At 40.5% G+C, this 16,240-nt stretch overlaps 4 non-coding genes across 4 annotated transcripts; all 4 read left to right on the forward strand.

The window, feature by feature from the left end:
* Window positions 1-304: 304 nt before the first annotated feature.
* On the forward strand, window positions 305-377 carry TRNAM-CAU (transfer RNA methionine (anticodon CAU)). The gene has a single exon. It is a non-coding gene; the product is annotated as a tRNA-Met (tRNA).
* A 2,152-nt stretch (window positions 378-2,529) lies between these two features.
* TRNAA-AGC (transfer RNA alanine (anticodon AGC)) lies at window positions 2,530-2,602 on the forward strand. Its single transcript has one exon. It is a non-coding gene; the product is annotated as a tRNA-Ala (tRNA).
* Window positions 2,603-4,202: 1,600 nt separating this feature from the next.
* Window positions 4,203-4,275, forward strand: TRNAM-CAU (transfer RNA methionine (anticodon CAU)). The gene has a single exon. It is a non-coding gene; the product is annotated as a tRNA-Met (tRNA).
* A 3,233-nt stretch (window positions 4,276-7,508) lies between these two features.
* TRNAV-AAC (transfer RNA valine (anticodon AAC)) lies at window positions 7,509-7,581 on the forward strand. The gene has a single exon. It is a non-coding gene; the product is annotated as a tRNA-Val (tRNA).
* The last annotated feature ends 8,659 nt before the right edge of the window (window positions 7,582-16,240 follow it).

Consider the following 16,240-nt stretch of genomic DNA (forward strand, 5'->3'; position numbering starts at 1 on the left):
ACTGAGATCTCTGAGGGCAGGAAATACGATGTCATTCCAACACAAGACCAGCAAAAGACAGACACAATGAAGTGTCCCTAGTGCTGAGGTCCAGATGGTCCTATCTTAGGGTGAATATCGGAAAGACATGGACTCCACCTTTCATAGGTGTGGAATCTTACCCGGGTAACATTGGTTTAAACGGAGTGATTTTCAAGTAACATTGAGTACATACACTCTTTAAAAGCTGGAAACAGATAAAGCAGATGTTCTTGGAAAATACTATTTCATATTTTACTTTCAAAACGAAAAGCATGGGGTACCTGCCCTCTTAGCGCAGTGGGCAGCGCGTCAGTCTCATAATCTGAAGGTCCTGAGTTCAAGCCTCAGAGAGGGCAGCGTTAAGTCTTTTCACAGTCCGCCTGGCAAAGCATGTGTCATCTGTGCTTAAAGAAATCAACACAAAGGAAAATTAGCAAATGCTGCCAGATAAGCATTTGATAAATGTTTCAATATTCTGTATTTGCTCAAGAGGATGAAATCAGCTTTCTGGTTTGTTGCACGTCTCAGTGGCTTGAGTGAAGTAGACAAGAAATTTAGATTACACCAGAAAACAAAATCTATACCATATTTTTGGTCTTCCTCTCCACCCAATGGGAGAAGCAGGGGAATTTTCTTTCCTAAATTCGTGCTCTAAATGTCATCCAACCACAAATCATTTATTCTTTTAATTATGTAACAAATATTTCTTGTTAATGCACTGTTCTGGGTGCAGTTAGAAATTTGGAGCTCTTCCACACATCGTTTATTTCTCTATAAAAACAGCTGTGGTTGTTACGAGATTTTGGAAATATGACACATATGAGGAGGAAGTGGGGTAACTTCTGTAGACCTCACATTCTAGAAATTGTACTAAAAGTTTATTACTTTTATGCAAATCATTTGATTTAGCCTTGCAGCTAACCCAAATATCATTATTTCTATTTGAAAGATGAAATTGAATTTCAGAGGAGTTGAACCATTTTTCTCAGGTCTAATAGCCCCAAGGAGCAAAACCAGACATGAAAAGTTGTTTTTTTTCTGTATGAAAATATGTGAGGTTCTCTTTTAATTTAAGGTATAGTCTCATAAGCAGTTTTTCTCCATACCACTTCCTTTCTTCCTTCATACATTCATAGAACAAATATTTTTAAATGAGTGGATTCATTTTTCCATTCATCAGACATTAATTCAAAATCACTTCTGTGTCTGACACCCAGGTTCAAGACTTCTAATTGTCCTTGACTCCTTCTTCTCCCTCAAATCTCTACATGCAGTGTCTTGAGACATTGTCAAATACTGTAGATCTTTCCTGCACACGCTCTCCAGAGTCTTTCTCTTTCTTCTCATTCATCTATGCCTTCATCCATTCTATAATGTTTATGGAGAATGTATTCTGTGCCAGACAGTGTACTGGGCTGGAGATGCAGAAAGACTCATGCTATTGCTAATCTCAGGAGCTAAAAAAATAAACCTCACTCAATCCCTTAATATCTTATAACTCCTTTGTCATTCTCTTCAATTCTGGTTTCCCTATTTCCTACCTATTTGGCATTCAAAATTAAAAACCTTTCATAAAATGTTACCTTGATCATGTAAGCCATCTGCGTGGAATTTTTTCAAGGGTTCTTAAGCCTCCACAATGTTTTCTCCAATGTATCTTCATGTGTCCAGACTTTTCAATCACTGTTTCCCTCCATGTCTATTTTACACACACGCACACGCACGTACACCCCCTCCAACCGAACCGGTATATTTCTGAACACAGGATCCCTACCTCCATGCCTGTTCCTTCCATCCTGTGTTCACTCTTCATCTGTACACTTCAATGTCCATATATTTTTCCTTCGCTCTGATACGCCTCGCCTCTAAATTCCTATGGCTCTTGTATGTAACAGTATGTATTTTTGTTCTTGCATATAGTGTAAATATGTAACTTCTCAAGACCCAACTCAGCAAGAATCCAATAACTATCTCAGAAACAATGCTAGGTGGAGGTTTCCGTGGTGTAGTGGTTATCACGGTCGCCTGACACGCGAGAGGTCCTTGGCTCGAAAGCGAGCGGAAACAAGTGCTGCCTTTTGCTTTCCACCATCGGGAAAATTCAGCCCACCGCCTCCCCTAAAAGGAACCAGTGATCCTCCCACTTATGTTCCTTTGCTGCTTTAGTTTCGTGCTTAAGAGACAGGTAATCAACCTGAGATACTCCTCCCGCATTAGCCTGGTGTTCTGCGTGAGTCCTCTCAACTGGGACGTGATCTCTTCCGTCCCGGAAAATCTGAAACCTGTACTTTTGCGGCCAGACTTTTCCCAAGGCGACTTTCTCCCTTCCTTACCAGAGGAATAGGTACCAACCGCGCGCTTGCCTCAGAGTATCTTTGAGAGGATGTGCCCTTACTCCAGCCTAATGGCCTTGACTTTTCCTAACATTCTGGCCGGCCCCAAAAGAAGGAATGACGTGGATGGAGATGGTCCCCTGAAAAACGGGAGGAAAGGAAGAAGATTGGAGGTGGGGAATTAGCTCAAGTGGTAGAGCGCTCGCTTAGCATGCGAGAGGTAGTGGGATCGATGCCCACATTCTCCAGCCTTTTATCGGTTCAACTGAGGAGCTGTTGTTGATAACCGCAAATCTTCCAAAGTACAGAAAGAAATGAAAAAACGATACACTTTGGACCCTTCTCTGGGCAAGGACAAAACGGGGCAATGCTGGCTCTACTGGCCTTTGGTATGTACATGTCTCATTAATGATAAATCAAGTAGATTAAAAAAATCAAAAAACACATTGAAAATGTAACACCATGCACCAATGGGTGGAATTGACCTTATAAAGGAAAATCACAATGAGGTTCTACCAAAGAGTTGAAAGAAAAGCAAGATCATATCAAAACTTAAGAAATCAAAAATGGTCAGAGTGAAGCAGAGGGACATTATGAAAACAAATATTTTCAAAAGCATTATTTAGCTGCAAATGCCAGCGAGACTGAAAGTAGTGAAACTGGAAGAGGATCATTCCTCGTCCATATTTATCCTTCTGGCTCCAGAGATCTGTGTGGTCAGATTCGTTCTGAATCACCTGAGCCTACTGCCCAGCACAGAGCAGCTCCCCAATGAATATGTACTGACTGAATGGAAAGGAAGGGATAGATTCAAGAGGGCGTCACAAGAATAATGTTCAGTATTTGGCAGGGCAGTGGATGTGGACTTTGAAGGAGGAGGATGAGCCAAAATTGACTTGCAAGTCTAAGCCCAAAAGGCCAGCACAGAGGAGGTTGGGAATTAGATAGAGTGTGGATGAATGAGCTATTGTGGAGAAGAACAGACAGTGAGATCACGAGCTAGAGCTGGAAAAAAGATCCCAATTTGGAATCTAAAAGTCTGTTTCTCAATTCATACTTTGCTGCTTAGCAGCTCTGGGACCTTTGAAACATTACTTAACTTTTCTGAGCCTCCATTATATCTGAGAAATGCAAATCATGATACATACTTTTGTTACCAAAATTCAATTTGAATATATGAAATCATCTCCATACATTTCTTAGTATAATTGTAAGGCTGAAACAAACGAGGAGATTTTTTTGTGGCATGTGGGATCCTCCCGGACCGGGGCACGATTCCGTGTCCCCTGCATCGGCAGGCGGATTCTCAACCACTGCGCCACCAGGGAAGCCCAACAAGGAGGTTTTTTATTAAGTTCAGTTTGTGTTTTTTGTAAGGATAATGTCTCCAGTCATGTATATGCAAGTGGAGATTTAGAGTGAGACAGAGAAATATGGACTGTAGACAAATGTGAGGAGTATTCATTCACTCAGTCAGTGAACTAATATTAACTGGGCACTGTTCAAAAGTTTCTTTTGAACATAAGGTACCAAGGAAAGTATAAGAGTGACTGAGATCTCTGAAGGTGGGAAGAGGCAGATCACTGGAACCCAAGAGGGAAAAAGAGCTGCAAAAGACCTGTACAATTCTTGGGTACAGCAAGCCAGAGTGTCCAATTGCTGGGTGTATACTGGAAAGGTGTGGACTCCACAATTCCTGGATGTGGAACACTTCGGGTGCAGCTTTGGTTTAAATGGAACGATTTACAAGTAACATTGATTACATTCTTCAAATGCTGGAAACTGATGGACATACCTGGAAAATAAAATTTCATATTTTATTTTCAAAGGAAAAAACAAGAGATGTCTGCCCTCTTAGCGCAGTAGGCAGCGCGTCAGTCTCATAATCTGAAGGTCCTGAGTTCGAGCCTCAGAGAGGGCAGGTGTTTTCATCTTTTACCAAGCAACAACAACAAATATCTCCTTATAGTCCCTTCCTCGTGGAGCTACACCCCAGTCGGGAGGAGTGGGAAAAACTGAACAAGAAGTAAGTAAGAAAAAATGCATCATAAGCACATGAGGAAATGTGTGCTGGGGTGCAATCATTAGGCAGTAAAGGGGCTCGGGATTATGGAGGTGGCACGTTCAGCTTTCAGCGGAAGAGTCAGGAAAGATATTGTGTTGAAGATGCATTTTTGTCTCTCCTTTCACGCTTGCTGAAATCCTTGTGCCCGAAGTTTTTCTAATTCAGCTCAGTTTCAGTCTTCAGGGAATGAATCCTCCGTGTCATTGGTTTATAGACAAGGAAGGAAAACCTGAAAAAAGCTGTGAGGGAGTGAACATGGTCTGTACTGGACAGTGCTGGCCTTTCCATCTCAACATTCATGGTTTTTGGCTAGCGGAGGGTGGACCTCTCACCTCTGTTTCCGAACAGAGAGATTCTGGTGAAAACAAGGTCTTTACACTATTTTGTACTTGAATTTTATGGGGCAGTTGGCCTGAGGAAAGAAGGAAGGCTGTTGAGGGGCACCTAGAGAGACAAGGCATACGGCAGAATTTGTCCTTCTGAAGTCTGAGTAGCCTGGGTCTGCGAGAGAATCAGAAAGACCCAGACGGTCAAACAACAAAAACAGCAACAACAAGAAAAAAAAAAATTGTGAAACCAGAGGAATTCTTGAGAAAACTCATGAAAGAAGAATAGGAGTAGGATCTTTGGGTAGCTCTTCCTTAAGAAGGTTTCTTACCCATCTGTCCCAACCCAACCATCACAGTCCAAATCAACACCTTCAGAAACATCTCCAAAAAAAAATGAAACAATCAGGTTGTATTTAATTTCCACAAAAACAACCCCAGATAGAATTTTTCCTCTTTGCACAGGCAGCTTAAGTATGGTTTAAAATGGGGGGGGGGGCGGATCCCAGGAGGTAATGCAGGAAATATATTAATCAGCATTAGTGATCAGATCCTGATGAGGTCCAAAAAAACTGAGAAAAGAGAGGATCATGATTCTGCCATGCTGAGCTGTGAACAGCCCTTGCACTTTGCTTTTCACTGAGAGACTTCCCTTTCCCTCAACTTGAGCTTAAGCTTCTTCAGACACAAAGAATCCTTTGGGTGAAGTTCTTCGAGAACTTCTGTGAATAGGTGGGCCTTCAGCAAACCCAACATTTGCTTAAGTCAGTGGCACACAGTCTTGCAATAAGATAGAAAATGTCTTACATTTTGACTCTGTTGTAGGTATTTGGTAACCAGGCTCTGTCTGGGCTAGTTTCCCAGTTGCCCACAGAGGACCTTTCTTCACCTCTCAGCTCCTGACTAATACATCTTCTCATTTTGAATCAGACTTAGTAATAAGGTATCTACTTCTAGGTACTCAGTCCCTGAATCACATGTCACTTTACTACTGACAGCACCCCCCATAGCTAATGACTCTTATTGTGATTTCAATCTATTATATCAACTTATGCCACCTTCCTCACAAAGTGTCTTATGAAGTGCTTTAGAAAGTGTCTTATGAAGTGCTTTAGAAAGTGTCTTATGAAGTTTTAGAAAGTGTCTTATGAAATTTTTCTTTTTAAATTTCTTGTCTCTCCTCTAGAATATAAGGATCTTTAGGCTCAAATCACTGTGTCCTCAGTGCCTGGAGTTAAGGCATAAATATGGCATCTGTCTTGAAATGGAAGTAATAGGTAAATGGAGTTAATAGGCAGATCAAATACAAGTTAATAATTTAATAAATCATTTTATTAACTTCCAAAATGTTAATCCCTGCATCTTTCAATTCATTTTGCTCTTTCTTTATGACTTATTTGATGTTTTGAATTTTATTGATGAATGGCAGTTTATTTATAATGCATAATTTTAATTTTTCCCAGACAGAATTTTCTACCTTCTAATTAGTGAATAACAAATAAAGGTGTAAGGGACCACAGATGTTTAAGACTCCTGTTATAAAACAGTCACAACTGATAACAGCTTGAAGTTGGGTGAAAACTAGAACCGAATTTAAAGCCTATTTCCTTTTGCATGTATTTCCTCCAAACATTTTCTTCTACACAGGTTCTTAATTTCCACTTTCTTTCTCTCTTCAACAGTGAAGCCCAAAAATGTTCCCTCGTCTCTTCTTCTAGGTGTCAGGATGAAGAGAGCTTGAGGATTTGGAGGCTTCTGAGAATTCTTATACAGGTAGACCACAAATCTTTGACATTGCGCAGCTTAGAGGCTGCAGGGAAGAAGAGGAGACGGTAGTCATGTTCAGAATGATGACAATGTAGACAGTGTAGCAGACTTTTCAGGGTAATCAAGTGTCTTGAAAACAGTTTATTTTTTGTGGGACCAATGACAAAATGATGACATATATGATTATAGTTTGTAGGATCCCAACTATTTCTCCGTGATTTTCTCTTAGGGAGTGGGAACTTGGGATACAGGTGAAGAAAGATTAAAAAGGAATGAAATAAATCCTCTTTCAGAACCATGTGCTAGAAATTGTACTAAAATTTTATTAATTTATGCAACTTGTTTGATTTAGCATTGCAGCTAACCCATGCATCTATGCCTTTATCCGTTCTATGTTTATGGAAAATGTATTCTGTACCAGACAGTGTACTGGGCTGGAGATGCAGAAAGACTCATGCTACTGCTAATCCCAGGAGCTGAAAGAATAAACCTCAATCCCTTAATATTTTATAACTTCTTTTTCGTTCTCTTCAATTCTGGTTTCCCCCACCCTTCATAAAATGTTACCTTGATTATGTAAGCCTTGTGCCTGGATATTTTTCAAAGGTTTTTAACCCTCCACAGTTTTCTCCCCAGTGTATCTTCATGTGTACAGGCTTTTCAATCACTTTCCCTCCATGTCTATTTTACACACACACACACACACACACACACACACACACACACAAGCACTCCAATTGAACAGGTATATTTCTGAACACAGGAATTCCTCCAAGCCTGTTCCTTCCACCCTGTGCACGCTGTTCCCTCCATCTTCACCCCTAAATGTCCGTATTTTTTCCTTCACTATGATATGCTCTCGCGTCTTATTTCCGATGGCTCTTGTCTGTAATATCTTGTTTTTTTTATTGTTCTATCCTACTGTGTAGATATGTAAATCCTCATGACCTGCCTCAGTAACACCAGAGAAATATCTTAAGACGGCATGAAATGTGAGTTTCCGTAGTGTAGTGGTCATCACACTCGCCTAACACGCGAGAGGTCCTCGGTTCGAAACCGAGCGGAAACAACTGATGCTTTTTTTGCCTTCCATCATGCGGGGAAAATCAGCCCTCCGCCTCCCTTAAAGGGAACCAGTGGTCATCCCACTCCTGTTGGTTTGTCGTTTTCATTTCGTTTTTAAGAAACAGATAAACATCCTGAGATAGACCTGTTGAGTTAGCCGGCCGTTCTGGGTGACTCCTCCCAACTGGGAAGTTTTCCCTTCTATCTCGGAAAATCTGAAAAGTGAAATTTTGGGACGCCAAGCTTTTCCCATGGGTACTCCCCGCCTCCTTTTCCTTAGAAGAGGAATGGGTACCAACCGTGCTCTTGCCTCAGGGCATCTTTGAGAAGACTTGCCCTTAGCAGAGTCAGGGTTTCAAGTGAATGATGGGGATGGGACTCTGAAAAACTCGGAGAAAAAGGAAAGTGGAGTGTGGGGGATTAGCTCAAGTGGTAGAGCGCTCGCATAGCATGTGAGAGGTAGTGGGATCGATGCCCACATTCTCCAGTTTTTGCTCTCAGTCGAGGAGCTCTGACTGATAACTGCAGATCTTCTAACCTGTAGAAAGAAATGAGAAAATTAGACACTTTGCACCCAGCTCTGGGCAAGGACATGACAGAGCAGCGCTGGCTCACTGGCCTTTGGTATGTACCTTTACTATCAGCCTATAATTTATTCTCTGTTTTTTCAGAATAGCTGGTCATCTCAAGGGATATGCCCAATTCCTTTTTATTCCTGTTTCTTCCTGCTACTTAGCTGCAAGATGGCACAGTCCTGAGAAGCACAGGGCAGAGCTGGGTCAATAAAGCCCCAGCTTTCTTGTCAGGGACTGAAACCGAGTACCCCAAGTAACCAGAAAATATCAGGAAAGACACCGTAGAAAGCAAACACGTGAAGTTATTAGTGAACTTCTGGTTGCACCTGCGAGCTGTGACTAAGTGGCTCTGATCCTAAACAACCTACCATGGACTTTGAGAACTGAAGTGATAGCACACTGCCCAAGTCCACACTGGTCACTGGATTGCACACACTCCAGAGATCTCCAAATAGCATCAGAAAGGCTTTGGGAATGGATTGGACTATGAAACCACAACACACAGAAGGCTGTTCGGTACCTGGAATTTGAACACAAGGCAGTCAGGTGCCTGCAAAAGCAAGATTGGCAATATTCCCCATAAGCTTTGAACAAGACATAAAGCCTTATAATGTAATACAAAAATGGCCAGGTTATAATCCAAAATTATTCAGCATATGAAGAACCAAGAAAAATCTTAATTCGCTTGAAAAGAGAATCAACAGATACCAATACTGAGATGACACAAATATTGGAATCCTCTGACAAATATTTTCAATGCTGTGAGAACTAGGGGTGAGAACTCTTTGAAATGAATGTAATGTTAGGAAGTCTTAGCAAAAAATAGGAAGATATACATCCAAATTGCAACTTCAGAACTGAAAAAATATATTAACCAAAATTATAAAGAACATCTCACTGGATTGTCTCAATAGGAGAAGGAAATGACTGGAAAAAGTCAGTGAATGTATAGATAGAACAATAGTAACTACTCAATCAAAATGACATAGAGAAAAGTGTATTTTAAAAGATGGACGGAGCCTTAGGGACAAATAGGAAAATAGCAAAGTTCTTACATTCACATCATTGGAAACCCAACAGAGGAAGGGAAAGAGGTCTTTGAAAAGAGGCGGTGGGGGGAACACTGGAAATATTAATGGTTGAAAACTCCCCAAATTTGGCAAAAGATATAAACCAGAATAAAAACATTCAGCAATGCTATAGCAGCATAAAACCAAATAAATCTACACCCAGACATATGACAATTAAACTGCTGGAAACAAAAGAGGAAAAAAATGCTTGAAAGCACCAGAAGAAAATGAAAGGGAAACTGCAATCTGAATGATTGTGGATTTCTCATCAGAAACCATAAGAACCGTAAAGAAATGACATGACTTTTATTAAATGCTGAAAGAAAAGACCTGTCACTCCAGTAGCTAAATATAACAAAAATACCCTTCAGACATAAAGGTGAAAGAAACACATTCTCATTTGAGGTAAACTGAGAGAATTCATTGCTAACAGAAGTGCTAGAAAAGAGTAATGTCGTGAGACAAGAAAAAAATGATACCAGAAGGAAACAGAAGAGCATAAATGAAGGAACAGTTAACCAAAGTTTCAGAAACAGAAACCTGTTTGAAATAAAATGATGTTTATTGGGACTGCAGCCTGGGAGACACAGATTCAAGAAGCACATGAGTCGTGTTCCACTGGACTACAAAATGAAGGAAGCTTATTAAAGGGAAAAACTGCAAGGCCACACAGTTAGTTACCTAAGTTGTTTGTCCATAATTATAATTGGAACTGGCAAGAAACAAGACTGCTTGTTAAGCAAGAATTGGTTAGGGTCTACAATGGTTACATAGTTACAAGTGGACCTTGAGACTATAAGTTTGCAGCTTGTGGAAGTTGCTCCAGATATGGCTGCTGGTGTCCTTGGGTTTGGTACAGTTCAAAGTTCAAATTCTCAGTGATGTAGGGACTGGTCTAAGACCACATCCTCAGTGGCCATCACCCTATTTTTATATGCCTGAACTATGATTACTCCATTATGATTTCAGTTTGTCATCAGAACCATAACAAAGAAGCAAATAACTGGGTAAATATAATAGACTCTTATGTTACTCTTCAATTCTTTAAAGTATATTTGATGCTTGAAAGTGAAAATTATTACATTATCTGGTGGAGTTTTCATTGTATCTATATGTATTATATACATAACATAAAGGGGTTATGGTAAAGGGACTAAATTGTGGTGAGGTTTCTATACTCAATTTGAATGGTAATTTATTGATTCTAAGTATACTGTGAAATATTAAGGATGTGTATGGTAATCACTAGACCAGCTACTAACAATGTTTAAATAAGTCAAATGAAGGTAGGAAGGAAGAGGAACAAAGAAATATGAAAAACAAAGGGAACAAACCATTAATAAATTATTAAATAGTAAATGCAAACTTATTAGTAATAATATGATGTGAGTTTCTTATAGTCAGCATATTTATTTTTAATATATTCTGGCAATCCAGATATATCAATTAAAAATCACAGTTTGTCAGTGTATTAAAAATAAATATGCTGATTATAAGAAACCCATTTCAAATATAGTTAAGTGTGAGATTAAAAGCTATATTCAAGAGTAAAGGAGATATAGGAGATTAAAAGAAAAGAATGGGAAAAGAGACCCCACACGAGCATTAATCAAAAAAGATAAAGTGGATATATTAATATAAGACAAAGTGGATTTTGAAAGCAAAGAAAATTGCCAGGTATTACTTGAGAAGGTATACAATTATAAGATGTCAGCTCACTAACAAAATAACTATCCTAAATGTGTATGCCTCTGACCACAGAGCTTCAAAACCCATAAACAATAGCTAATGAAACTGAAAAGAAAAGTAGAAAAATCCAGAATTATTGTTGCAGATGTCAACAATCCTGTCTCTTTCACTGATGGACCTAGTAGATAACAAATCAGGGAATACATCAAGGGACTAAACACTAACCACCACTGGATCTAAATCACCTTATTAAGTAAAATTGCAATGTGGGTAGAAGAAGTTGAGAGAAAAGCAAAATCATATCCAAATTAGGAAATCAAAAATGGTCAGCGTGAAGCAGAAAACTAGTATTTCAGAAAGAGTTACTTAGCTACCAATGCCAGGGAGACTGAAAGTGGTGAAACCGGAAGTGGATCATTCCTTGTCCATATTTATCCTCCCTGCTCCTGAGGTATGGGTGGTCAGATTCATTCTCAGTGGCTTGAGCCTACTGCAGTGCCTGGCACAGAGCAGCTTCCCAACGAATATGCACTGAATGAATGGAAAGGAGGTGATGGAGTCAAAAAAGCTGCACAAGAATAATGTTCAGTATTTGGCAAGTCATTTGATGTAGGTTTTGAAGGAGGAGAATAAGCCAAAGTTGACTTGGAAGTCTAAGCCCAGAAGTCCAGCACAGAGATTGGGAATTAGACAGGTGGTGTGTGGATGAATGGGCTACTGTGGAGAAGAACAGACAGAGAGATCGTGAGCTGGAGCTGAGAAAGAGCTCACAGTTTGGAATCTAATAATTTTTCTCCGTTCATACTTTGCTGTTTAGCAGCTCTGGGACCTTAGAAAAACTACCTAACTTCTCTGAGCCTCCATTTTATCTGGAAAGTGCAAAATACGATACAGAGTTTTGTTGCCAAAATTCAACTGGACTACATGAAATAATCTCCATAAATCTCTTAGTACGATTTAGCACATAAGGTTGAAACAACAAGGTGGCTTTTTGTTAAGTTCAGTTTGTGGTTTTTGTAGGGAGAATGTCTCCAGTCATATAGCTACAAATGGAGATGTAGAGTAAGACAGAGAAGTACAGACTGTAGACAAATTTGAGGACTAGTGATTCACTCAGTGAAATAATATTAACTGGGCAGCTCCTATGTTTCTTTCAACAAAGGAGGTGATGAAAGGTGTAAGATTGACTGAGATCTCTGAGGGCAGGAAAAAGCGCGTAACTGGAACACAAGACTAACAAAAGACAGCACATTGTCTCCAGTCAAGAAACCCAGATGATCTTATCTGTAGGTGAATTCCGGAAAGGCATAGACTGCATCATTCCTGATTTGGGGCATTGGCTTATTGGAATGATTTTCAAGTACCATTGATTGTATTTATTAAAAGCTAGCAGCTGATAAAATAGTGGTGGTTGGAAAGTACTGTCTCCTATTTTATTCTCAATGAGTAAAACTCGAGCTATCTGCCCTCGCATCAGTTTCATAATCTGAAGGTCCTGAGTTCGAGCCTCAGAGAGGGCAGGCAGGTCATTATCTTTCCACAGTCGTTTGAAAAATGAGCCAGCCTTTGCTTAAAAGGGTGAAATTAGATTTCGAGTTTGTTGCACTTCCCAGTAACTTCAGTAAAATCATTGGTGAAAACACTTCGATTATACCAGAAAACACAAGTTATATCACACTTTTGATCTTCCTCTCCATCTGATGGAAGAAGCAGGGGAGAGTTCTCTTCCAAATTTGGGCCCGGAAGGTCAGCCATTGGCAGTTAAGGAATGGGGAGATGTAAAATCATTTATTCTCTTAATCATGCAACAAATATTTCTTATTAGTGGACCCCTCTAGGTGCAGTGATTCAAGAGTGAATAAAACCTCAAACTTGCCTCCCTTATAGAGCTACAACCCAGTTAAGAGGCGTAGGAGACACAGACAAGATGCAAATAAGAAAACTGCATAATAAGCTAGGTGAGAAGATGTCTGCTGCGGGGTAATCATTAGGCCATCAGGGGGCTGGGAGAGTGGAGGTTCAGCTTTCAGGAAAGTTGTCACCTTGAGATACGTTTTAGTCTCTTCTTGCTTGCTGAAATCCTTGCGCCCCAATTTTTCTAACCCTGTCAGTAGAGTCAGTTTCACCCGTCCAGGCAAGCGGGGCTTACAAGAGCTTTTTGCACATAAGGCAGGTGGACTTCGCTGGATAAATAGCGGTACCCGATGCATCCTTCACATGTTTCTTCACGTGGAAAATGAGACCTCCAGAATTCTCTGGGTGGTTCACAGCAACTGGTGCAGGGTCAGAACAATAGGAAATGATTAGCAAGCGTTAGCTACCACTTTTGCCTGTGGAGTGCTGTCCTTACTCACTGAGTTTGTACTATGGGCGCTCATTAGAGGCTTGAAGAATGGATTTGCATATTGAGATTAAAACCCACTAACGTTCTCTTCTTGGAAAGAACAGGCTAAGGTTTCCCTTAGTCCCTGGGTAAGGAAAGAGCCCTAAATGAGTTTGAAAAAATGTATGTTCCCTGGGAAAAGCAGGATGCTTTTCAGTCTGATCGCAAGCTGGGTCTCAGCATACTGGTGACTGCTCAGGATGTCCGGACGCTTAAGCAGCCGATCTGAGCAGAACGTCCACGGTGGAGAGAAACAATCTTGGTTTCATATCCGCAATTTGAAAGGCAAATGCAACAGACCTGTTGTCTACTGACCTTAGGAATGAAACAAACAGAAGAAACTTTGTTTCTTTCATGATGGAAAAAAACAAAATCAAACCCCAAAATCTTTACCATTATAACTGACTAAAATTGTCACTAGAAAACTCAAAATATCTGACAGATATTTAGGATGAGAAGGGATTCTGACCTGTGGAGCATCAGTGTTTTTTGTTGAACTTTTCTTGTTTGAGCAGTTTTTTCTTGATTTTGTGTTGATATTTCCTGACCATTCCTTCATTTCTTTCAAATTAAAGACTGAGTAAAAGCCCTGATTTCCAGTTTCCAATGTTCTCTTGAAAATTCTTCCTCTTCCCTCTGCTACCTCATCCTTGTCCAGGATCCTAGTGTCTTACTATGCCAATCCTATCTTTCTCTGGAAGACAGGAGGAGGGATGAAGCCCTACCCAGCAACCTGGGCCACGTTGGGGGGCTTAATTGTGCAGGTGAGAGGGCTGCAGAAGCCGCCCCTCCTCTCCTCCTCCTAGGTGGCCATATTTCCAAAATCTCTAACAATCACAACTCTGTTTTATAGAGAAATACATGACATGTGAGACAGCCCTGCAATTCCAGCTGGGCACCCTACCCAGCTGGGACCTTTACTTGCTTTCTGGCAATTCAAAAGAGTGAAATGGTTTCAGAGCTAGATCATTCCCATGATGAAATACTATAGATCTCACTCCCCCCACCCCACTCCTTAATAGAAACAGTAGTATTTCATTGTGCTTTTGCTGAAGTCATATTTTCTCTCAGGTCCTCTTTGGTGGCAATGAAATAACCTTGTGGCAGCAGGTTAGACCCATACAACTGGTTAGGGCACATGTCTAGAATGACCCCAGGTCAACAAGAGGGTTAGAGCATGGGAATTAGGTTGAATGTTACAAAGCCTTCTTGGCACTGGGAGCTAGTGAGAAAGATATCTATTTTCCCCAGTTTTGCTCCTTCATTCCTTCTCCACAGGCACCTGAGTCCTCAGAGCTTCTCCCCTGAACCCAACTCCAGGAAATATTGGATTTTCTTTAAAAATGACAATTTATACGTTTATATTTCACACAGAAGACAGCACAGACTCAGTCTTTGACCAATACTCTTTGTCATTGTATTACAACAAGGAAGGAAAACCTGCTGTGGAGGGAGTGAACATGATCTGTACTGGACTGTGCTGGCCTTTCCATCTCAACATTCATGGTTTTGGGCTAGTGGGAGGGTGGACCTCCCACCCCTGTTTTCCAAACAGAGAGATCCTGGTGAAAAGAAGGCCTTTCCACTATTTGTAATTGACATTTATGGGGTCTATTGACCTGGGGGAAGAGGGAAGGCTGTTGAGGGACACCTAGAGAGACAAGATGTACAAAAGAATTTGTGGGTGTGAGGTCTGAGCTTCCTGGGTCTGGAAGGGGACGAAAAAGACCCAGATGGTCAAAAACAAAAAACAAAACAAACAAGAAAATATGAAATTAGGGGAATTCTTAGAGAAAACTCATAAAGAATAGGAGTAGGATCTTTAGGTAGTTCTTCCTTAAGGAGGTTCCTTACCCACCTGTCTCAACCCAAACGTTGTAGTACCTGCAATGACAGCTCAAATCAACACCTTCAGAAATATCTCTCAAATTATGAAACAGTCAGGCGGTATTTACTTTCCACACATAGAATCCAAAATAAATTTTTCCTCTTTGCACAGGCAGCTGAAATATGATTTAAAAAGGAGGTGGGGGGATCCCAACAGGTAATGCAGGAAATATATTTACCAACATTAGCGATCAGAACCAGATGAGGTCCAAAGACAGGAAGGAAAGATAAAGCGGGTCATGATTCTGCCATGCTGAGCTGTGAACAGCCCTTGCCCTTTGCTTTTCACTGAAAGACTTCCCTCACCTTCAACTTGATATTAAGTGTCTTCAGGCACAGAGAATCCTGTGGGTGCTGCTCTTGGAGACTCTATGAATGGGTGCTCCTTCAGCACACCCAACATTTGCTTAGGCCAGAGTCACACAGTCTTCAAATGAGATGGAAAATTTCTCGCATTTTGGCTCTGCTGTGGGTATTTGGTAACCGGGCTCTGTCTGGGCTAGTTTCCCAGTTGTCCACAGAGGGCCTTTCTTCACCTCTCAGCTCCTGACTAATACGTCTTTTCGTTTTGAATCAGACCTAGTAAGGTGCCTACTTCTTGGCATTCAGCCGCTAAATCAAATGTTACTTTGCTACTGAGACCACCTCCCCGCCCATAGCTAATGTCTCTTATCGTGATTTCAGTCTATCACATCAATTTATGCCACCTTCCTCACAAACACTCTGGTTCAGAAAGTGTCTTATGAAGTTTTTCTTCTTAAATTTCCTGTTTCTCCTCTAGAATATAAGGATCTTTAGGCTCAAATCACTGTTTTGCCCTCACTGTGTCCTCAGTGCCTGAAGTTAAGGCATAAATATGGCTTCTGTCTTGAAATAAAAATATTAGGTAAGGCTAAGGAATAGGTAGATCAAATATTGAACAGTTAATAATTTAATAAATGATTTCATTAACTTCCAAAATGTTAATCTCTGCGTCTGTCGATTTATTTTACTCTTTCTTTATGCCTTATTCGATGTTTTGAATTTTATTGATGAATGACAACTTATTTATACTGTATA

The sequence above is a fragment of the Orcinus orca genome, chromosome 10 (genome assembly GCF_937001465.1).
Source record: "Orcinus orca chromosome 10, mOrcOrc1.1, whole genome shotgun sequence".
NCBI lineage: Eukaryota > Metazoa > Chordata > Mammalia > Artiodactyla > Delphinidae > Orcinus > Orcinus orca.